Source organism: Dendrobates tinctorius, unplaced genomic scaffold (assembly GCF_039654945.1).
Source record: "Dendrobates tinctorius isolate UK_male_01 unplaced genomic scaffold, ASM3965494v1 ptg000027l, whole genome shotgun sequence".
Lineage (NCBI taxonomy): Eukaryota > Metazoa > Chordata > Amphibia > Anura > Dendrobatidae > Dendrobates > Dendrobates tinctorius.
This window is the reverse complement of record NW_027361695.1, coordinates 15789349-15814814: the sequence shown is the minus strand read 5'-3', so window position 1 is coordinate 15814814 and position 25466 is coordinate 15789349.

Sequence of the window (25466 nt, the reverse complement as noted above, 5' to 3'; positions counted from 1 at the left end):
TATATGGACACTCGACTATGGGATGGAGGATATGCATGATGGGTATATGGGCACGGGACTATGGGATGGAGGATATGTATGATGGGTATATAGGCACGGGACTATGGGATGGAGGATATGTATGATGGGAATATGGGCACGGGACTATGAGATGAAGGATGTATGATGGGTATATGGGCACTCAACTATGGGATGGAGGATATGTATGATGGGTATATTGGCATGGGACTATGGGATGGAGGATAATTATAATTTGCTATAACTAACCACAGTTAGTTACTACGCCCGGGCAGCGCTGGGCTCTTCAGCTAGTTAAACATAAATCCTGAAACCAAGGCTTGTGTGACGCAGAAACCGTATTTCCTGCATTGTGAGATGTGCAACGATTTTTTATTCAAGACAAAAATAATTGCTAAAATCCAGAAATTTAAACACATATGCTTATGTCACAAAGTGCATTTTGCAACAAAAATATTTTACACTCCCTTTGTGTATTACAATTTAAGGCTGATACACACCACCCAAATAAAGCAGTTTGTTGCGGGTGCCTCCTTTTCGAACGTGAATCTTCCAAGCACCGCCTTTGTCAAAAAACCACAACTTCTTCTAAAACTCATAAATATCACATAATCATTCACACACACAATTCAGACACACTATAATTACATACACTTCAAGTTGAGTTGTCACATCTCAAAATCGGAGAGGATCTGTTGTGAAAGGAGGAGAGAGTCTCTATGCACACCCCTTCCCCTTCTCTTGCTCTCCCTACAGAGCTGTTAATCTGCTACCTTTATATTACAGCAGCTGGTAAAAAGCTCTGGCTGCTGTAACTTAAAGTAATCAGGTTTTCAAGAGCAGCCCACCAATTTGTTAAGCAAATGTTGTGTTTATTAATCCTATAGTATAGTAATAAAGGGAAAAAATCTACTGCATTTGCTCACTATGACCTCACAAGGATGAGAAGACCCATTTTTTAGGTCTATAAAGATGACACTTAAACAATAAATGTTAAAGTGTGTAAAATTATTAACAGTAAGCTATTGTCACTGGTCTAAACTATGGTGCTGAACAGAAAAGGATTACAATAACATTTCCTGCTCAGGTTTTTGTATTGCTTCTCAAAGGGAATCTGTCAGTAGACTCAACCCTCCTAAGCCATCTATATGGGCATGTAGATCATAGAAATTGAATAAAAAGATACTTTGATGTCAGCTATCTTATTCCAGAGAAATCCACGCTTTCTTAATATGTAAATGCTCTGTTAAAATCTATGGGCAGGAAATAGATCTCTTTGAAAATCTGCCTCCAGAGCTTTTTTTTAATTGAAAAGGGACGTTACCAGTGTGAGACATGTAGATTAGGAGAGCAGACTTTCAGTCATTACATGTCTCACATTTAAAACATGTTCTGGAGGCAAAGGTTCAGGGAGATCTATGTCTGGCCCATAGATAACAGCTTATTTACATATCAAGAAAATGTGGATTATTCTGGAATAAGACATGGGATCAAATACAGTATATCAAGGTATCATCTTATTTAACTTCCTGTGACCTGCACGCCCATATAGAGAGCTAACAAGGGTTCACCCTATTGACTCATTCCCTTTAAGGCTGACAATCTCAATTTTGCGATATGTCTTTAAAGGTAGACTCACACTACGGTTAATGTATACAGCGTATAATTGTAGCCTTATGAGTAAATTGACGTAATTTATTTTAGCATTTTGCTTATAGGTGGTACTATAGGGATACTTGTATTTCTTCCATTTGAACACACTGACTAATTACATAAGATTATTCCACTTTCTTAAAAATTAACCATATATTTATCCATTATTTCAGTGTTTTGAAATATCAAATTATTACTGTCTATGCTATAAATCTTCTAATTATGTGATGGAACAGTGATTTGTGCAGCATTTCAGGTGATATTTTATTAAATGTACTAGCTGAAGAGCCCGGCGCTGCCCGGGCATAGTAACTAACTGTGGTTAGTTATAACAAATTATAATTATCCTCCATCCCATAGTTCCGTGCCCATATACCCATCATACATATCCTCCATCCCATAGTAGAGTGCCCATATACCCATCACACATCCTCCATCCCATAGTCCTGTGCCCATATACCCGTCATACATATCCTCCATCCCATAGTCCCGTGCCCATATACCCGTCATACATATCCTCCGTCCCATAGTCCCGTGCCCATATACCCATCACACATCCTCCATCCCATAGTCCCGTGCCCATATACTCGTCATACATATCCTCCATCCCATAGTCCCGTGCCCATATACCCATCATACATATCCTCCATCCCATAGTCCAGTGCCCATATACCCATCACACATCCTCCATCCCATAGTCCCGTGCCCATATACTCGTCATACATATCCTCCATCCCATAGTCCCGTGCCCATATACCCATCATACATATCCGCCATCCCATAGTCCCGTGCCCATATACTCGTCATACATATCCTCCATCCCATAGTCCAGTGCCCATATACCCATCACACATCCTCCATCCCATAGTCAACCATTATGACATCATAATGAGCGGCGGGGCTTGCAACCTATAATGACATCAGCGTCGCCATGGCAACCATTATGACAACATAATGAGGGGCGGGGCTTGATACACACAACACTTTTTCCCCATTATGTAGATAGGGGCAAAATTGTTTGGTGAATTGGAACGCGCAGGGTTAAAATTTCGTCTCACAGCATAGCCTAGGACGCTCTCGGGGTCCAGATGTGTGACTGTGCCAAATTTTGTGGCTGTAGCTGCGACGGTGCAGATGCCAATCCCGGACATACACACACACACACATACACACACACACACACATACATACATACACACATTGAGCTTTATATATTAGATTTACTAAGCTTGACCTTTTAATATATATAACACCAGCCCAAAAGGGCATGGCTTTGAAATACATGAAACAAAATGTATTTCTCTAATTTATTATGATATTAGGCTTTTATTGAGCGGAGCATCAAATAGTTTTTTTTTCATTGTTTTTGGAATTCTATTCAAATTTTTTTAATATTTTGAAACTAGACAGATGCATTTTAACCTTTGTGAACGTCCTTTATCTCACATTATTTTTTTTTTTCACGGGCTTCTGGCCACGTTTCGTTGCATATGTTCTAATTTTAAGTGTACAGTTTAAATAGAAAGATACAAGTAGAAAGTAGGTGGCAATCACGTAGCAAAATGAGGTTTTATGATTACATTACACATTCAGTTTCTTTTATATAACCGAAGTTCATAGATTAACAAAATTGGATGAGGACAACAATATGCTGATTACTATATGAAATGACATCAAAGTAAATTGTTCAAATGTCTAAAAGTAAAAAAAAAAAATTAAGTTTTAGATCCATGATTTTGGAAGGTTATTCTATTAAAGGGAATCTGTCACCTCATTTTTGGCCTATAAGCTGCGGCCACCGCCATCAGGGGCTTATCTACAGCATTCTGTAATGGTGTAGATAATCCCCCGATGTAACCTGAAAGAGAAGAAAAACAAAGTTATATTATACTCACCGTGGGGCATGGTTCGGTGCGGTGGATGTCCCAGTCCGGCGCCTCCCATCTTCTAGCGATGACCTTCTCCTCCTTACTTCTGCTGCGGCTCCTGCACAGATGTACTTCATCTACCCTGTTGAGGGCAGAGTAAAGTACTGCAGTGCGCAAACGCCGGACCTCTCTGACCTTTCCCAGCGCCTGCGCACTACAGTACTCTGCTCTGCCCTCAATAGGGCAGATAAAGTACGCTTGCGCAGGAGCCACGGCAGAAATAAGGAGGAGGACGTCATTCGCTAGAAGATGGGAGGTGACGGACCGGACCGCGACACCAATCGGATCACGCCCCCCGGGTGAGTATAATCTAACTTGTTTTTCTTTTCTTTCAGGTTACAAGGGGGGCTTATCTACACCATTACAGAATGCTGTAGATAAGCCCCTGATGGCTGTGGCCGCATCTCATAGCCCAAAAATGAGATGACAGATTCCCTTTAGGCTAAGTTCACACGCAGCGGAACTCTCGTGGAAATTACCGCAAGAATTCCAAATTCCATTCCGCGGGAAAATCGCATTTTAAATTCCCGCGATTTTCCCGCAGATTAACTTGCATTTTGCAAGCGTAATTAGCTTGCAAAATGCTAGCGTTTTCCAAGCGATCTGTAGCATCGCCTGGAGAACTGATTAACAGGTTGGTCACACTCGTCAAACACAGTGTTTGACAAGTGTGACCAACTTTTTACTACTGAGGCCGCCTATGCAGCATCAGTAGTAAAAGATAAAATGTAAAAAAAAAATAAAAGATGGTGTTATTCTTACCTTCCGACGTCCCGCGCAGCCGTTCCCAGTAATCCTTTGCGAAAATGCCCGCGATGACGTAGTTCTCGCGGGATCGCGACGTCTCGCGGTAATTCGCGATGACGTCGCGCGAAAGACCGCGAGACTTCACGATCCCACGAGAATGCACGCCATCGCGGGCATTTTCACAAAGGATTACTGGGAACGAGAGCGTGGAGAGAGGCGGGAAGGCTGCGCGGGACGTCGGAAGGTGAGAAAAACAATATTTTTTATTTTAAATTCTATTTTTTACAGGGATATGGTACTCAAAGCCCGGAGGACAGTCTCCTCTCCTCCGGACCGTGGGTACCATCCACAATTGTTCTGCTTACTTTTCGCATGGTGTGCACAGCCACATGCAGAAATTAAGCAGAACAATGCATTCCTATGGGTGCGGGATCGCCGCGATTCTGCAAAATTAATGAGCATGCTGCGGTTTTTCCCGCGAAGCTATTCCGCCGCAGTAAAAACCACAGCATTAGCACAGCATTGCGGAATCTCATAGGAATGCATGGGATGCTTATTTTTCGCGGCAAAATCGCGCGGTTAAAACTGCCGCGGAAACGCGAAAAAATGCAACGTGTGAACTCAGCCTTAAAGTGAAAATATACAATAGCTTGGGGTGCACGTTTCTGACCTTTCTCTGGGACCAATTTGGGTGAGATTCCATTGTGTGCTGGGTGGTTCTTTTGGCAACTTTTAAGATGTTTATGGGACCATATTCATGGTGATATAGATTGAGCTGATAATACCCATATTGATTTGTGTGAATGCCCAGCACCATGATAGTGTCATTACAGGGTTATATATAGATTATATTATGTGTGCTTTACAGTCTCTGAAGTCCGTGTCCATATAATATTGTTAATATGTCAGATTAATGGTCATGTGTCCTTCACTTTTGAATTTTTATGTAATTTTTAATATATATTCTGGATTCAGGATTCTGACACTGTCTGTCCTGCTGCCATTTCCTATGGTGGCTTACAATTCACTCATTCCCCGAGACCCACAAACAGACCTGGTGGTGGAGTCGGCATACTCCTGTCCCCACAATGCACTTTCCAGGTCATCCCCCCAGTTCCATCACTCTCAATCCCCTCTTTTGAGGTCCATACCATCAGGCTCTTCCATCCCCTCTCCTTCAGTAGCGGTCATATACTGGCCCCCAGGCTCACCCACCCACTTCCTTGACCAATTTTCAGCCTGGCTGGGGACTTCATGTCCTCAGAACTACCAACTCTTATCCTGGGAGACTTCAACATCCCCATTAGCAGCCCTACTTCCACATCTGCATCCCAGCTTCTATCACTAACCACCTCTCTCGGCCTCTCACAGCTCTCAACCTCTGCGACACACAAAGACGGTAACACCCTTGACCTGGTCTTTGTCCGGCTTTGCTCAATGTCCTACTTAAATAACTCACCACTTCCTGTCTCTGACCACAACATTCTCTCCTTCACGCTCACAAATCTTCGCCCACCCCAGCACACTCCTACCTATTACACATTCAGAAATCTACAAGCCATTAACCCGCAAACACTTTCAGACTCCCTACAATCATCCCTGTCCCCAATCTCCTCTTTTTCCTGTCCCGATCTGGCTGTTCATCACTACAACAACACTCTTACAACCATCCTTGACCAGGTAGCGCCCCTCACCCTCAGAACCTCCAAACACAGACTAAAACAGCCCTGGCTCACATCGCAAACTCAATTTCTCCAACGATGCTCTAGGAGTGCTGAACGCCGATGGAGAAAAACCCGCACACCAGAAGACTTCATCCACTTCAAATTTATGCTAAGAACCTACAACTCTGCCCTTCACCTCACCAAGCAGACCTACTTTACCACCCTGATCTCCTCACTAGCCAACAACCCCAAGAAACTTTTTGACACCTTTCACTCCCTCCTCAGGCCAAAAGCACAAGCTCCTATCTCAGACATTTGTGCAAATGACCTGGCCTCCCATTTTATAAGGAAAATAGATAATATCCGTCAGGAAATCCGCTCCCAACCACCAAGTGCTGTGACTCACATCCCTTCCTGCATCTCCCCTGGCTCACTTTCCACATTTGATCCCATAACAGAAGAAGTCTCCAGACTCCTCTCTTCTTCTCGCACAACTACATGCACTGCCGACCATTCCCTCACAACTCCTCCAGTCTCTCTCTCCAGTCATCACAACTCACCTAACTACAATCATTAATCTCTCCCTCTCCTCAGGCATTTTCCCATCCTCCTTCAAACACTCTATCATTACTCCATTATTAAAGAAACCCGCTCTCGACCCATCCTGCACAAACAACTACAGACCAGTCTCCAATCTCCCCTTCATCTCTAAACTCTTGGTGCACCTAGTCTACTGCCACCTTACCTGCTACCTCTCCACTCACTCCCTCCTAGACCCTTCACAGTCTAGCTTCCGACCCCTACATTCGACTGAAACTGCACTCATCAAAGTGACTAGTGACTTTCTGACAGCAAAATGTAACGGTGAACACTCTCTGCTCATTCTTCTAGACCTTTCTGCAGCTTTTGACACTGTTGACCACCGTCTCCTACTCCATAGGCTCCAGTCACTAGGCATTAAGGACACTGCTCTCTCCTGGTTCTCTTCCTATCTCTCTGACCGCTCCTTCAGTGTTTTGTTCGCTGGCTCAACGTCATCTCCTCTTCCTGTCGCTGTCGGGGTACCTCAGGGCTCAGTCCTTGGCCCCCTTCTCTACACAGCCCCAGTTGGACAGACCATCAGCAGATTTGGCTTTCAGTACCATCTTTATGCTGATGATACACAACTACTGTATATACGTCATCCCCCGACCTTACCCCCGCTGTACTACAGAACGCCAATGACTGTCTGTCCGCAGTCTCCAACGTCATGTCCGCTCTCTATCTGAAACTTAACCTCTCAAAAACTGAACTTCTTCTGCTCCTGCCATCTACTAACCTCCCTAAATCTGACATTTCCCTCTCCGTGGGTGGCACCATAATAACACCCCGGCAGCAGGCACGCTGTCTGGGTGTTATGTTTGACACCAACCTCTCCTTCACATCCCATATACAATGTCTTGCCAGCTCTTGCCGCCTACACCTAAAGAACATCTTCAGAATTCGCCCTTTTCTCACCATGGAAACAACAAAATCCCTCACTGTAGCATTGATCCACTCCCGCCTGGATTACTGCAATGCTCTATCAATTAGCCTCCCCGCTACTCGACTTTCCCCTCTCCAGTCCATACTTAATGCAGCAGCCAGGGTCATCAACCTGGCTAATCGGTACTCAGACGCGTCCACTCTTCGCCAGTCCTTACATTGGCTGCCCATTCATTATAGGATCCAATTCAAAGTACTTGTTCTCACCCACAAAGCTCTCCACAGTGCAGCACCCCCCTACATCTCCTCCCTCATTTCTGTCTATCAGCCTAGCCGACCGCTGCGCTCTGCAAAAGACTTTCGACTAACCTCTGCACTAATCCGCACCTCCCACTCCTAGACTTTTCCCGCACTGCGCCAATCCTCTGGAATGCTCTACCACAAGAAATTAGGACTATCCACACTTTGCACAGTTTTAGGCGCTCTCTCAAAACACATCTATTCAGAGCAGCCTATCACGTTCACTAATCAGTCATTTTATGTGCAAGTGTGAGTATGTAGCCCATTCACTATCTCTGTCCCCCACCTTCTTAAGATGGCTGGACCATCATTGTAAATACATCATTGTAAATACACACCTGTACTTTCTATCTCCCCCACCTCATTGTAGATTGTAAGCTCTCACAAGCAGAGTCATCTTATTTTACTTTAATTACTGTATTGTTAACGTTATTACTTATGACTTGTGTTTTGAAACTGTTAAACTGTAAAGCTCTGCGGAATATGTTGGCGCTATATAAATAAAGATTATTATTATTTTATCTTTGGATTAAATATCTATTGTTATGAAATAAAATTTATTTTTTATGGGTAATTGCACACCTTTTTCTTTTGTTTTCATAAAAATTATCATATAGAGTAAAGAGGAGTACCAAAAAGTGGCGGATAACACTAGACGACAAAATAAGCATACATAGTAAAAGACATGTATTGTACAAAAAGTACCTAGACCACAATGTGACTGCCTACAACACACAGCTGTAGCTGAGAGAGATGGTATGTACAAAGTAGCAGAAAGGTATTTAAGGAGCAGGCATAGTACTTACATTGAGTGTTGTTTTTGAAGACAAATGACAATCTAATTTTTGAATCCCCAGACACAACGCGCGTTTCACCCTAGCTTCATCAGGGGGCGAATGAAGACAGGCAGTGTAGAACTGTAGTAGCAGGACATTTGAGAGTTGAACGTATGACAAGTGAGTTGAAGTCTATTATTTTTTAACCCCCTTTTCGACACTATAAAGGGTCTGGCAAATTGGTGTAGGTCTGACTGCCATTTTTCTGACTTTTTGAGTATCAAATACTGAAAATTTACAACCAATTTTATTTCTTATGAATCAATTTGCTCACCTCTACAAAAGACCAATTTTTTTTTCCGATCATTCAAAGTCCTTCAACTACTAGGTGATGTTCACATGCAACAGAAACACTGTGGATTTTATGTCCCAAATAGGAGCAGATGGAAAATCCACAGAAGATTACAGTTGCAACAAGCTGGATGTGATTTTATCAAGTCTCATTGTTACATTTCTGTCCTAGGAATCTCAGGCTTCTCTCCCTTCTACTGCCCTCTGTTGTGCTCCACGATGGGTTTTCGCAGGTTGCCTGGTGTGGTTCAGTGATGTCATCTCCATGACTCTATTTAAGGCCTATTAGTACATACAACTGTGTCTTCTAAGGCTACTTTCACACATCAGGTTTTCGGCGTCAGGCGCGATCCGGCGTCGTGCCGGAACGCCGGATCCGGCAAATGTTTTGTAAAACCTGATGTGCCGGATCCGGTTTTCTGCCGGATCCGTCTTGTTCTTGACAGCCAAAACCGGATCCGTCTCATCCGGTTCATCCGTTTTTCTATCCGTTTTTCGACGGATTACGCCGGATCCGGTTTTTAAAATTGACCCTTGTGGCCTTCCGAACGGGATTGGCTACTGGAAAACTATATATAGAGTGTTCCTACAGCCCTTCTTTGACAGGTTGTCGAGGAGAAAGTGCAGGTTGGAGAGAAGAGCAAGTTACTGGCGAAGATGGATGTTGTGATTGGAAATATTTTGAAGAATTTGGCGGATTTTATAGCGGAGGCGAATCGTTTGAGGGTGATTGTTCTGGAGAAGGAGAGAGCGAGACAGCAGCGCATCAGGCATCGTATACGACGTTTGTGGATCCACCCCATCACAGCCAAGAGAATGACGCGTGGGGTCTATTCTACACTCTGCATGGACCTTCGACGAAACCCGGATAAATTTTTTGGATATGTTCGGATGAAAATGGAGAATTTTGATTACTTGGTGGAGCGCATTGCACACCTCATAAGAAAAGCAGACACCTATTGCCGCTTCTCTGTTTCACCCGCAGAGCGTCTGATGGTGACTTTAAGGTAGCCACATTTATTGGATGTGATCGCATCAGAGCACACTTTCACTGCAATCTTGTTGGTGGTAGTTTGTATCTCCAAGTGTTATAGCTCAGTTTTGGTATGTAATGCTGTGATTTTAAACTAATTGATTGTTTTTTAATTCCCCACAGATTTCTTGCACCTGGAGAATCCCTTTCGTCACTGCATTTCCAGTACAGACTCGGGATTTCCACCATATCTGGAATAGTGAAGTACACATGCCGTGCACTGTGGGACTCCTTAGCTGAAGAGTTTTTACCAGAGCCCACAACAGAGAGGTGGATTGAAATTGCTGACAAATTTCAACAGATATGTCAGTTTCCCAACTGCTTGGGCGCTGTGGACGGGAAACATATCCGCATTGTAAAGCCAGCCGGATCGGGATCGGAATATTTCAATTACAAGAAATATTTTTCAATTGTCCTCATGGCCATCGCTGACGCGGAATACAAATTTATTGCTGTTGATATTGGGGCCTATGGCCGCTCCAATGACTCTCAAGTTTTCAAACTGTCTGCCATGGGTCATAAACTGTATGGAAACACCTTCCAGTTCCCACCACCTAGACCGCTGCCGCAAACATCTGGTCCACCTATGCCATTTGTCTGTGTAGGGGATGAAGCCTTCCAGCTGTCAGAACACCTTTTGAAACCATACTCTAGCAGAGGATTGACAAGACCAAAACGCATTTTTAATTACCGCCTCACAAGAGCAAGAAGAATGGTTGAATGTACCTTTGGTATTCTGACAGCCAAATGGCGGGTCCTATTGACTGCGATCAACCTCAAGACAGAAACTGTTGACGAGGTGATCAAAGCTTGCGTGGTACTCCACAATTTTGTTATCTGCAAGGAACCCATTTCCATTGAGGACACCTCTGAAGAAACCACCTTGCAAGATTACCATGACATTACCACTAGAAGTTCTGTGACGGTTTCAGTAATGAGGGACAATTTTGCCCTATACTTTATGTCACCTCAAGGCAGAGTACACTGGCAGGATGACAGAGTGTGAAAGATTTGTGCCCTAACCAAACTTGTGTACCTTCTGTACCAACAGTATATACCTTTGCCAACCAAAGTTGGCTATCTTGTCATGGTCTCTACTTTTAGCTTTAGGCCACAGGTGTGTACCTGGTTGTGTTTTATGCAAAGTATTTCACCTTTTAACAAAAGTTGTGTACATTGTTAGGAAATCACCAACAATAAACACAACTTTTTAGGTGAAATACTTTGCTTCAAACACAACCAGGAACACAACTGTGGCAAAAAGCTAAAATTTACCCACAGTTATATACCTGGTTTTGAATACCTTTTTACCTTTTAAATACCCTTTATTTAACCTTTTTTTTAAACATATTTCGCCGCAGAAAGATATGACAGACAACCAGTGTAAACAATAATTTAACTTTTATTTAAAATATTTTTTTGTTTGTAAACTGTTTTTAAAGTTAAAAAAACTTTTTTAATAAAGGTTTGAAAAAAACATGGGCATTTTTATTACAAAACACACATTCCAAATCTGTGTAGTGTGGGGTGGAAATACTGCTGGAGGGGCTGCGGGACACTTCGACAATGGGAGTGTGGAGAGAGGACTGGGATCGTGGTGGGGAAGGAACAGTTAGAGGTGATGGTGTGGAAAAAGCTACAGAATGGGTGGACATGTGGGAGGCAGAAGAGGTGGTGGGCAGTGGAGTGGAAGGCTGGGCAGGGACTGTAGGAGCAGATGATGTTGATGGAAAGTTGTATGGGGAAGGAGTTTGGTACAGGGAAGGAGTTTGGTACGGGGAAGGAGTTTGGTACGGGGAAGGAGTTTGATACGGGTCAGGTTGCTGGAAGTGGGGAGATGTCTGGTACTGGGGAGGTTGCTGGTACTGGGGAGGTTGCTGGTACTGGGCAGGTTGCTGGTATGTAATAGGAGGGGGAGGATGGAAAGTGGCTGGAGGGGGTGCAGATGTAATAGGAGGGGGAGGATGGAAAGTGGCTGGAGGGGGTGCAGGTGGAGGAACTACAGTGGTGGGAGGTGGAGGTTGGGAGGTAACCTGCTGTAGAGCACCGTGGCACGAATGCATTACATGCATCTGCTGGGTAGGAGATAGTGTTGCCATGCGCTCCACAACAGACCTGAAAAAGGTGTGGTTTGGCGAAGATCTTGCTTCTGAATGCATGGTTTGCAGAAGTGTCTTCACCTCCAGAATGCTGGAGTTGATCTGCTGAAAGCCTGCGGAGATTTGCTCTGACAAGACTTTTAGACAGTTCTGGAAAGATGCATTCAGATGCAAGAACTCTGGCGCATAACTCTTTTCCTGACCCCTCTGCCGCTGCCGCCCAGTACCCGCAGGTGTACTAGAGGTGGCAGGGGCAGAAGGGTGGGGTAAAGGGAAAGCGATCTCCTCACCAGCAGCTTCATGTAATGTAGGCGGCCACGATGCTCCTGTGCTGGTGGATGGGACAGATGGGTCGAATGTGTGGGAAGGCTGGGAAGGTGCAGATGTACCGGGGCGGTCGAAGTGTCCCTCGGTGCCGGTCTCCTCAGGGAGCGCCTCAGAAGGGTCCAATCGTGCAGGCTCCCGAGTGCTGCTCACCGTGCTGTGGAATAAAGAGAGAAAAAACCAATTAAAATAGTGACATGGTATGGCCCTGGCTGAAAAAAAAAAGTTACATCTAAACATTTTTTTGTCACATGTGGTGTGTAATATTTACCTTCTGGTGAGCATTGTCTCCCGGAGGAACGACAGGGCTCGTGCGTACTTGTACTTGCTCCTGCGTCCTCCAGATCCACTCGGGGCCCGCATCTCTTTATTGAACTCCTTCTTGAAACGATCCCTCACAGACCGCCACCGCTTCACAATTCTCTCCCCTGAAACGAGAAAGGACAAAGTGGTTAGTATACAACATCAGTGTTTCCCAAACTCCAGTCCTCATGGTCCCCAGGGGTCATGTTTTCAGGATTTCCAAAGTAAATAGAAATCCTGAACACATGATCCGTGGGGACCACGAGGACTGGAGTTCGGGAAACACTGGTTTAAGTCAAGCAACCGGTACTGTATATACTTACGCTCTTTAATCTGTGCCCGAGCTTCGAGGTCCTCCCAGCGGTCCACAAAGAGCGAATAGATTTCCTCCCAGAGTCGTCGGGTAACGATAAGGTCAGCGTGGCGGCGGTCAGCCATATTCCAGAGCGGCTCCCTTTCTCTGACGAGATCGATGAGGCGGTCCACATCAATCCCTCCATCCTCACCGTCAGAGTCGGGAGCACGCTGTGAAGGCTGTTAAAGAAAAAGACAAAAATAACATAATTAGCCTCCACAAAAGAAATGAAATAAAAAGTGCAAAAAAACCAAAGCAAAAATATTTATACTTACACGCTGGTGACCGCCGCGTTGCTGTCGCCGACGACCCTGGGAGGCACTGCAAGGACCTCTTGGCCGAGCACCAGATTGGGAAGACTAGAGAAGAAAACAAAAAATGTTATGTCTTTGGATGTAGGCATTTGTTTGCTGTGTGTGGTCTGCAGAACATTGTTTTCTATGTGTTGTGTGTAGTGTGATGTTGTGTTTCTGCGTTTGATGCAAAAAACTTACCAATTGTGAGCCCACTCCAAGTGTCTGTCCACCCCTTCCTTCTTCTTCTGGGAGCTCCTCTTCATCTTGTGATTCCTGTTTTGAAATAAAAGGCAATGAATACACATATATTACAGAGATGATGGATTTTGGAAATAAAAACTTACCGTCAAACGCTGACGATGCGAGGGAGGGCTCCCAGAAGATGTGCTGTCTTCCTCATGGCCAGACTCCATGGCTGTGGGTGGTGTCTCTGCTGCTGCCATTGCTGCTGCTGCTGCTGCATCTATTGGGCGGCTGTTGAATAAAGAGAAACAAAGGGCCAATGAATATCTTGATATTCCATAGCCCTAGTTTGGAGGAATGGGGGATTTGATAATTACCGTCTCTCATCTGCTGCTGGACTCCCCTCCCGTTGTTCAGCATGCTGCTCCATTTGGGGTGGTGCTGATGGTGCTGCTGCAGATGTCTGCTGCCTTCTCCTGCTCCTGGTTCTTGGCTTGGGTGTCATGTTGGGTGTGGCTGAGGGTCCCACTGTCTTGCTTTTATATATGTCTTGTGGGCAGAGCTACTGAGCATGCTCAGACCAAAAAAAACGGATCCGGCCGCCGGATCCGGCTGTCGCCGGATCAGGAGCATTGCGGCGCTCATAGGCTTTCATTGTATGAAAAAGCCGGACATGCCGGATCCGGCGTGTCCGGCTTTTTAGCCGGAGACAAAAAACGTTACAGTAGCCGTTTTTTCCAGACGCCGGATCGCGTCACATTGCCGGATCCGGCGAAAATCGGATGAAACGCATGGCCATCCGGCTCGATCCGGCTCTAATGCAAGTCAATGGGGGGGAAACCGGATCCGGCATTGCATTTCGCCGGATCCGTTTTTTGTCAAAAGCGCCGGATCGCGCCTGACGGCGAAAACCTGATGTGTGAAAGAGGCCTAATTGTGATTAAAGACTTTAGTTGTGTGTATTCCATCTCTTGTGCACTTCTATTCCTGCATACTTCATCTGCCCTTCTGTTTCCAAGACTCCTGTTTGTGCCATGTCCTCACTCCCCATGTACCACTGACAACTGCATCAATACCTGGGCTCCGTATACCCACTCGGACATAAAGCTTTTAGAGTCCACTTCCTTCTAAGGCAAAATGCCTGGCATGTCAATTTGTCTTGCTGAGTTGATTGTGGGTTTTTGTGGATTTCCCCCTTGAAGGAAAAATTTTCAATTCCAATTGTTGCAGATTATTGTACACGTTACCTATGGATCCACAACTAAGTCTACAAATCCAGGTATATTTATTTTATGCATAAAGTTAGTCCGGTAGTCCGGTCCTGCCCAATCTCAGCACATCTGTCAAGGTGTCAAGGACCATGTACCAGTTATCTCAGGTCCATACAGGTCCTTTTAGGTGCGCAGACCAGCAGGGCTCGCAACATCCGGGGAAGGTGCAGAAAACAGATGTGTGCTCTGCAGAGCAGGACCTTGCGTCACGTGACCATCTCGGAGCAGGACTAGGGCGGAGCCAACTTCAGGAACCCTGGAAGATAGAGGAGCAAAGCAAGGATCCACCGGACCACGGGGAGGTAATGTAGGGGGAACTACGGGGAGCTTTACGGTATATTAAAAAGTAGTCAGGGACAGGCCAGAGAGTCAGACAACCGAGGAGGCAGTAAACAGTACCAGAGGAACAGGCAGAAAGGGAAGTAAAAAAAAACCATGCAGATGTCAATAACGGGGCAGACAAGCAAACGGTACAGAATCAGCAGACAAAAGAGCTATGGGGATAGAGACCGAGTCAGAACCAAGATAGCATACGAAACACAGGCACAATGGCACAGGCACACAGGGGTCAACTAAACTCAGCCGAGGAAAAAGTATAACCAACTAAGAATGGAACCACAGGAAGGCTATTTAAAGCCCTCCCAACCTCAGAGGGAGGCTCACAGCATTAACCCCTGGCGTACCTACTAGAACCATTACACAGACTATGACAACATCCAGCCTCTAGGAATGAAATCTAGCAATGTGACCAATTGCTGATGATCATGATGTAGAGCCCATTTTAGGACCAGAATGTCTTTCCTATAGAAGATGAGCATACAGATTTTAATTTATTTTCGGAGATCCATTGCAGCAATCAGCAGGTAAATTGGCACCAAATTGGCATGACTTAAAGCAGGTGCAGATCACTATATTTTCAGTCTGAGTATGACAAAACCTCGTATCGCTCCTGGACCTGTGTTAGTCTATGGCCCTGTGCTCTTCTACGTTTTTTTCCTCGGACACTGTCTTCCACAGAAAGAATTGCTGCATGTCTGAGTTTGATCTGATATCCGGAACGCGCTCGGTCATGCAAGTCAATGAGTGCAAAATCATCCTACGGACTGCACTTGGATGTCACTTGACTGCAATCTGATTTCCACAAATTGACAAAGAAGATTGAGACTTTTTCTCTCCATATTTTCCTCATCTCCATCGGATCAAACTGTGATCATACTCTGATCAAACTCTGATCAGAGTGTGATTAGCATAATCAACCAGATTTTCTTGGATGAGAGAATCTACGGTCGTCTACCCATGCTCTTAGTGTAGATTAACAACTGCACATTTTGCTGCAGTTTTCTTCAGATTTGCCGTAGACATTTTCAGCTTCAAATCTGTGTTTAGAGAACTGTCGTTACATTGAATATTATTATTATACTATCTATGACAACAGCTTCCTTTTCAAGCTGAAGGTATTATGAAAGTAAAGGGACGAAAATCCAAATTTCCATTTGATTTTACTGTTAATCGAACCAAAATTGTATAATTTTTCAAGTTATTAAACCAAAATTCTCCTGTGCAAACATATTATTAAATTAATGAGTAGAGAATGAGAGAATGTGAGACCTAAAACAAAATTGTAGAGTTTTTCTTTAATAAGAAGCAGGGCTATCACCAAGAATTTCAGGGCCCCATACTGGCAACAGTTTCCGGCTCCCCATGAGTCTCCACCCAGGCTCCACCCCAGCTCCGCCTTCACCCCTCAAACCTTCCACGGTCCCACCGCCCACTCTTCAAAAAACTCCACTTCTGCACCACGTTCTCACCAATCACACATTAACAGTTCCCATCAATCACCAAATCACATACATAGCCATCAGCTTTTATTTTGACCAATTATTTTGATTTTTTTAAGCTGCCACCACAACAAGGTACACTCTCTTGGCCGGGCCCTAATCTACTCTAACTTACTAAAAGTTTCTTAAAATAAGTGTAGGGAAGGTGACCTGACGGACGGACGGACGGACGTGTCAGAATAGAGAAAGATAGGTTTGCACAGTTTAGACAGGTGTCATTTACTACAGTGGGGAAACAGCTAGGAAAGTGTAGTGGACGTGCAGTACCTTGGGTTGACCATTAGATGGCAGGGAGGAGTGTGAGCAAAGGACTTGACATCAGCTTAGGGCTTTAGAAACCGTTGGTCATGGGGGCGGAGTTACAGTGACAGGGGACCGGGAGAGATATAAATACTGAGGGAGGGTTCCAGAAGATTCCAGTGCCCAGGGGGAGCTCAGGTGACAGGAGGACTATGACAGTTTGTGCACTCTGAGGAGAAACAGACCAGGGGGACAGAGGAGAGAGAACATCAGGGGGATGGTCCTGACAGGAGGAACCGCAGAAGAGACGACACACCGGGTGTGGGACACAGTATTTGACACGACGCCTGACCAGTAAAATTGCTGTTGGTTTACGGGCCTAAGGCGGCCACAGTGACGGACCTGTCAGGAGCGTCAAACAGTGAAGAAGGGGCGGTACGTGCATGTACGTCCCTAATGTAAAAGTATGGTGTGTATAACGGGCCCTGGAAACGGTGGGCCGTGAAGTGAAGAAAAGTGCGGTGTACTGCGGAGGCCGTCAAGTGGGCGGCAAGAGAGAATAAAACTTGGACCTGTTGCACCCAGAATCTGTCTCCATCTTGTCTCTGTTTTGTCTCTGCGCGGTAAAGAGAGGGACCACCCCCCCAGCTCGGCCCACCGACCCCTACATAAGAATGGGGCTCCCGAAATCTCATCGCCCCCTGAAATGAGTGGAACAGTTGATGCGTGCAGCTACTTCATTATAAGGGCCAGACCACATGGTAGATTTTCAAACAAAATAATGGCATGGACGGGTCCTTTCTCGCCACAGCTGCAGCTAAAACCTGCCATACTGCAATCCTCATTCAGAATGTCAGCGTGTCTGTCCGCGCCAAACTTCTGCTTGAAGATCCACCATGGGAACTGGTCCTAATAGTATCCCATATGGTGTGTATAGGAGATAAGTTTTAGGCTGCTAGAATATCTCCTTTTAGACAGGAAACTGTACTGTATTGAAGGCAAGCAGGTAGGCAGACAGGCAGCAGTCAGTAGGGATGGCCTTAGTAATTCTTAGCAGTTTGCAGGCAGGCAGCAGAAAAAGATGGCTAGTGTCAAACCTCTGTTGCCTCAACGCAGGCTGCTCGGCGTGTCTCACCCAGTGTGAGCCCCCATCTTTGGCTCTGCTCACTAGGTCCCATATTCCAGTGATACTAGTAATGGCCTGATGGCGGCCCTGATATGAAGACATTGGATTTGGCAAAGCTGTCAATGGGTAGTGAAGTTTATTTTCAGACTTCCTTGGTGTCTTATGATTTTGATATGCAATCTTTCCAGAAAATCTGCCTTGACAAGTATTGTGGGATTTCTCTCTACCTGGGACTCAGACAATTATGATTTACACTGGCAGCATAAATGCTTTCAAGGTTTGAACTCCCCTGTAGTACTTTTGCACAGGTTCTTTTCATAACGCTGCCTTTGTTTTTCCTAGAATTTCAATGCTTTCCATTGTTATGATGTCTTTTATGAATGCATTTGTTCATTTATATTACAAATTTAATGAATAATTCAATGATTTGAGCTAATGTATCCTTATAATGATATTCTTCATATGTCAGCGGCATCCACTATGTTGAGGTGCTGTATATATTGTGCAAAGTAAATTATTTATTATTATATAATATGGATCCTTGAAGATCTGCCTACAGAGTCCAGCTTTGCCTTGATCCTGGGAATAATAATTCCTATACATCTACAAATATGAAATAAGAATAAACCCGTCTGTTACACCATGGCTTCCATGGGGGGGTTGAACAGAAAAAGCACAACTTCGAAAAATTATTTAAAATGTCATTTTATTAACCATAATTAAAACAAAAATAAAAAACAAAATAATATGACAAAAAAGGTAACCTCCTTTGTAGGACACAATAAAGGCTATAGACTCCTTTAAACACACTATAATAAAACACAATAATTGAAATTACTAGAATTTCAATCTATATTTGTATAGAGCCCGGTCCATGACAATCACCAAACTGCTCTATGAAGGATAACTGCGCACCCAAATCACAAATATACATAGAGCCCGGCAAAAACATAGCTCATACATTACAATGCATGGAAAGAGCCATTCTAATATGCACAAAATATGATAGAATGATAGAAATAGAGCAAACTATAAACAATTACTCACATGTGTGAAGTCTATGCTGTATCCCTACACCCCGACGCACGTTTCGTCTTCTCTTCTTCAGAGGGTGTGAAATATAAAATAAGTACAAGTTTCAATAATAATAATTATTGCGTTATGATCTCTAATGCCAACCTTTGCTGCCAAGGGACACATGCCCTATTGATACTCTAAAATGATTATAATTTTGGAAAGACATTCAACATTTATATATACTGTACATCAAATTAGAGTAATGGCATCATTTAGAGACAGATGAGTGAATCAATTTGTAACAAATAAAATTTTTTACAACTTTCCCAAAAAATTCAGATTTACCAGAATCCATTTTTTTTGGATATGAAGCATCTGAACCCAGAAAAATTGCAGCAATTAGGATCTGAGTTTGGATCAGTTTTCAGATCAGTTTTCTGTTTGGTCTTCAGTATGGATCTTCTGGAGTTGACTTCACCTCATGTGGACACCTGGGGCTCAATCTTTGTCAATGAAGTGTGACACACCTTATCTAACTGCATCATTGATATACGGCGCACCCTAAGTGACAAAATGAGTCCAAGTCAGCAATTTATGATTCAGACCAAAGACCAAAGAGAAGCACAAAACAAAGACATAGAAGCAGACTGTACGTGATCCTTGGCAGTAAGACAGGTGAGGGGAGGCATAGGACAGGTGAGTATCATAGATGTATAAGAGGCATAATAAGTTTTGATTTGGATTACATTTTATTCAGCTCAGATCAAATCTGCCGAAAAGATTTTTGGTAGATTTGTTTATGGTGCAGATAATACATTTTTTAATTTTAAATTAGTAGAACTTAAGCACTTCAACAGAAAGTCTCCCAAAACATCAGTGTCACTCTACTCACAAAAGGGTTGAAGGGAGAGTGACACATTTATATTTGCAGCTGTAATAGAAATCAGCAAATCAACTCCAAAAAAAGGATTTGCCCAAATCTAAATTATTTGAATTCTCTTTGTGCTAATCCATCAAAATCGCAACTGGCCATTTTGCTGAATTGTAAAGAACCAGAAAAAAATAGTTAAAGGGATTGTCTGTTAGTCAGACAATCCCTTCTCATTGACTATGTTTCCTCCCAGTAAAATAATAACACCTATACTCACCTCTGGCGTTTTACAGTAATATCAGCAGCGGCTCTTCCAGGGCTCGCGACTCATAAGAATCCTTGTGACCGCTGCACTCTTTCCTCCTTCCGACAAATTAAACAATCAGAGGACGTGAAAGAGCAGTCTCAGCATTAACTTCCCCAAAATGTCAATTACGTCTGTAGGAGAGGAGAGTTATGTCACACAAGCCCAGGTAAAGCCAGTGCCGACACCGCTGGAACAGTGCCAGCATCATCGGAGGTGAATACAAGTCTTCTCACCTGTCCCACCATCACAGTTCCTTGCCCGGTTCTACACTTGGTCCGGTCACTTCTGGTCTTCCTTTACTCTGTGCTGGTGCTTCCAGCATCGAGTAGTCCTAATATGACGTGAAGTCATGACGTGCATTGCTTAAACAAGCATTCTCATGAATTTATTTATTCCTTAAGCCTGTCTATATAGTTTTTATGCAGCCTTTAATCTGTTTTCTGAGCTATATACATATACCCATAAATTGGCACATCTATGTTCTTTCATTTTTTATAACACTGTAGGAAATTATTGCTGATATTTGTACATGATAAATATATATATATATTTATATATATGACCCCTTTTTATATTTTATGGACCCCAATTGCCTCATCTGTGGTTTTTCTATTTTAATATATACGGTACATCGCTATACCTTGATTTCATTCTTCTTTTGATTGTTTAAATAGAGTTTTGCAATTTTATCTTGACCTCAAAGTTTAATGCTCTATTTTGGCACTTGTCTTCTTATTATCTATGGCCTATTTTATGGGATAGTTCATGTAGGTCTACTTCCAAACACTGATGTCAAATACTGACCAAATAGTGAACGTGTGACCGTGGCGCTGGTATCTAGGGAAGCTATCATGATGAGATCGGAGAAAGGTGAGTTTGAGTATACACTTTTTTGTTATTTTTGAACCCCTATGCCTATTATGCTCTAGGTCTGCAGAGACGCCAAAGTAGAATAAGTCACAATTAATTTTCATTTAATAAATTGAATTTGAATTGAGTTTCCTGGCCAAATTCGAGCAAACTACCGAATTGGAATTTCAACAGATGTTCTCATCGCTAACCATTGCAAGTATGACCACATGTAACCACTTCATTCCACATCGTCTGTTCATTATTGTATAGTTTAGTCATTTCCCCTCTCTCTGTAAGCCATTCCCACTGTTAGCCAACCTTTTGTACAAAGTGTCCCTTATGATCATTTCTGCCATAGATGATTTTGCTGCCAGACTTCTCCAAAGCTTATCTTCATTTTCCAATATTTGCTTAATTAAGATTTGCAGTTCATTACTGAGAATTAAAAACTGTTCTGAATGCAGCTGGATAGAAACCAGGGAGGAGGATTGGCATCTTCAGACATCACAACAGTAATTCAGCGGAGTTTCCTGATTACTATGCGTTCAATGATAGAAAGAATTAATTGTTAAACTCTTCCCCTTGTCTGAGCGCTGCTGTCTACCTGTACAGCATTCATTTATCTTTAAAGGGAAGGTGCCATCCCCAAATTTTTTTTTGAGCAATTGAAAAAATGTAAAGAGTTAATGTTTACATTTTCTTAAAAGATATTAACATTTGTTTTTAATTTTGTAAAATATGAAAAATAATTTTAAAAAGTTTGGCATTTCCACTTATTAACACTAGGGGGAGCAGCTACTGAAATTTGGCACAAAAACCTAGTGTACAACTAGCTCACATTACTGCCCTGCAGTAATTATGGGCGGACTCTGCTGACATGGGTGTGGTGTCACTCTTCTCCTCCCCTTCCGGGTGTTTGCTAAGCGAAAAGATAGGATGACATTTATGTACACAGTGAGCAGCCATTTTGATGGGGCCTGCAAAGTTACTGACTGTCTTTGCATGTAAAGTCTGGTTCAGGAAATGTCATCAATCAGCAGAAATGTTTCCTGGATTTCTGTGGAGCAGACAAGCAGACGGTCCATCCATGTGTATAAAACACAGCGCTCTATGTACAATCCCTGGCACCAAACAGGGCGCCCCCCATAGACCAGCATACTGCTCTCCTGAAATACTCTGTGCTGCTGTCACCCTGCTCCTTCCATCATACATCAGGCCCCTGTCGCCTCGCTTTCACACATCGCCAGGAAGGGATCTGAGGAGAGGAATGGGGTCTTCGGTCACCGAGGATGGCAGGCAGCAAGGATTCTGGGAGCAGGGTGACAGCAGCACAGAGTATTTCAGGAGAGCAGTGCGCTGGTCTATGGGGGGCACAGAGGGAGATATATGGGGGAGGAGCAGGGTGACAGCACCACAGATATCCAGGAAACATTTCTGCTGATTGATGGCCTGTTCTGATCCAGACTTTGCATGCAAAGACCCCATTCCCCTCCTCAGATCCTGTCCTGGCGATGTGTGAAAGCGAGGCAACAGGCGCAGTCCAGGGTGACGCTGGGAAGCAGGCTGGGGGGAAATGGAGCCATACAGTAACGATAAAAATGAGACCCCTCTCTTCAGCTGTCTCACCCGCCCTCCCCTGTCTGCACCTATTACCCCTGACCCGTGTGCAGGTGCTCAGCCAGAACCACCCTAGAATGGGTCCCCTTTTAGCAGATAATACTGCCATAGTGTTCTCACATAATACCGCCATATACTTCACACATAATGCCGCCATATACTTCACACATAATACCGCCATATAGATCACACATAATACCGCCATATACTTCACACACAATACAACCATGTAGAACACACATAAAACCAGCAGGGTGAGAGCAGCACAGAGTATTTCAGGAGAGCAGTATCACACGGGATAGGATTAGATACACGGCTCAGCAGTCAGTATCACACAGGAGAGGATTAGATACACAGATGAGCAGACTGTATCACAGAGGATAGGATTAGATACATGGATTAACAATAGTCAGTCAAAGAAAAAAGAAATATCCGGCACTGTCCCTGAGAAAGAAATACCCGCAAAGCCACTTATAACCGCTATCAGTGTGACACCTGTAACCCTTGCTGAACGGGTGCTCTATCCATGTGAAGAAAAAACATGAACTATCATAGTAGAAAAAGACAGCAGGATGGCACTCACCATTCTCTTGAAATGATTCACTTTATTTCATGTTAATAAAGCATAGGCAATGGCACGGGAGAAATGCAAAAAGACGGACGACAGCCGTTTCGTGCACAATGCACTTCAACAGGTCCAAGCTCAGGCTCAAGGAAACACTAATTTATACCACATGTGTGAACAAAAGAAACTCCACCCTTTACCTGAACGTGTCTTAAAAAAAACCCAAAATAAAAAAATAAAAATAACTGCAAGCATAATATACATACACCATATGCAATAAAACTAGCAATCATAACCGCTTCAGAGAAATACGGACATATCCACTTTTTCATTTAGACCCAAAGGACCTGTGGCTTTTGTACGGAGGATCCATTTAGCCTCTATTTGTAAAAGATGTTTTTTATGACTCCCTCCATACTGCGGTGCAGACACCCTTTCAATGCCAGTAAACAGTTATGCTTCCGCATTCCCCCCATGTACCTTCCTCATGTGTTCTATAAGTCTAGGGACACCCTTTCCTGTGCTGATGGAATTGAAATGTTCCCTGAATCTTACACAGAGGGGCCGGATAGTTTTCCCAATGTAGAAAAAGCCACATGGGCAAAACAATGCATACACCACAAAGGAGGTCCTGCAAGTAATGAATTCCGGGACTTCGTGAAATATAGGTCCCATTTTTACAGTTTTGCCACTTAATTTAAATGGACACCAAGAACAGTTTTTACATATATAATTTCCCTTTGGGGCACTAGATTCCAACCAATTATTTCGTTTGTTTTGAAATCTGTTCTTGACTAATAAATCTCGAAGGTTAGTACTTCTTTTTCTCGCAAATAAAGGACCCCTACTGACCACATCTGTGAGGTCTCTGTCACTTTCGAGTAGGTGCCAATTCTGTCTGATGACTGTTCTAATGTGTCTATCCATAGAATTATATGTAAAACTAAAAACAAACCGTTTCTCGTTTCCTTTTTGGATCTGCCCGTTAATAACTGGTTCACTATTAACCCTCTGTAAGGCGGAATCTAGAACAGAATCAGGATATCCTCTTTTTTTTAAATCTGCTACGCAATTCAATCGCTTGTCTCTGAAAATCTTCATTATGACTATTAAATTTCTTTAATCTCAAAAATTGGCCATAAGGCAAGGAATTCTTTACATAATGGGGGTGTGCACTATTGTAATGTAAGAGGGAGTTTGTGGATGAAGATTTACGAAAAATTTCTGTATACAAAACTCCATTGGTTAACTTTAATCTGACATCCAAAAAATCTATTTCTGAGCCTCCAAATTGCGAAGTAAACTTCATATTCATATTATTATGTGAATTAAGAAACTCCACAAATAAATTGAAATCCTCTTTTGACCCATCCCACACAATGAAAATGTCATCCACATAGCGAATAAATAATTTTATATACTTCAAAAAGGGATTGGTGACCGCATAAACTACTTTCTCCTCCAAAACTGCCAAAAACAGGTTAGCGAGGGTGCACGTGACGGGCGTACCCATCGCTGTACCCTCCGTTTGCCTATACCAGACATTGTCAAATTGGAACGCGTTACGTGTAAGAATAAAATCAAGACCATCTATGATGAAATTGATGGTTCCCAGATCTCTATCAGAACTCAAAAGCACTTGTCTAATTGCGTCTACTCCACCCTCATGTGGAATTCTGGTGCAAAAATTTTCCACATCTATGGATGTCATCTGGAAATTATCCTGCCAATCAATTTCTTTTAGATCTGTCACAAAATCTTTCGAATCTTTTGAGTACGAAGGAATCTCCTTGAGGAGAGGACGCAGAAGCCAGTCTATGTACTGGGATAGGGGCTCCGTGAGAGACCCTATCCCAGACACTATAGGGCGGCCTGGTGGATTATTAATGGACTTGTGTATTTTAGGTATATGATACCAATGAGGCTTTCTCGGAAATTCTGGAAACAATTTCTCAGCTTTACATTTTGAAAGTACATTATTCTGGACCTGTTGTCTAAAAAGAGACCGCAATTCTTCTTTGTATCTATTGGTGGGATCACTTTTTAAGACACAGTAAGTTGAAGAAACATCTTTTACAAATAGAGGCTAAATGGATCCTCCGTACAAAAGCCACAGGTCCTTTGGGTCTAAATGAAAAAGTGGATATGTCCGTATTTCTCTGAAGCGGTTATGATTGCTAGTTTTATTGCATATGGTGTATGTAAATTATGCTTGTTTTTATTTTTTTATTTTGAGTTTTTTTAAGACACGTTCAGGTAAAGGGTGGA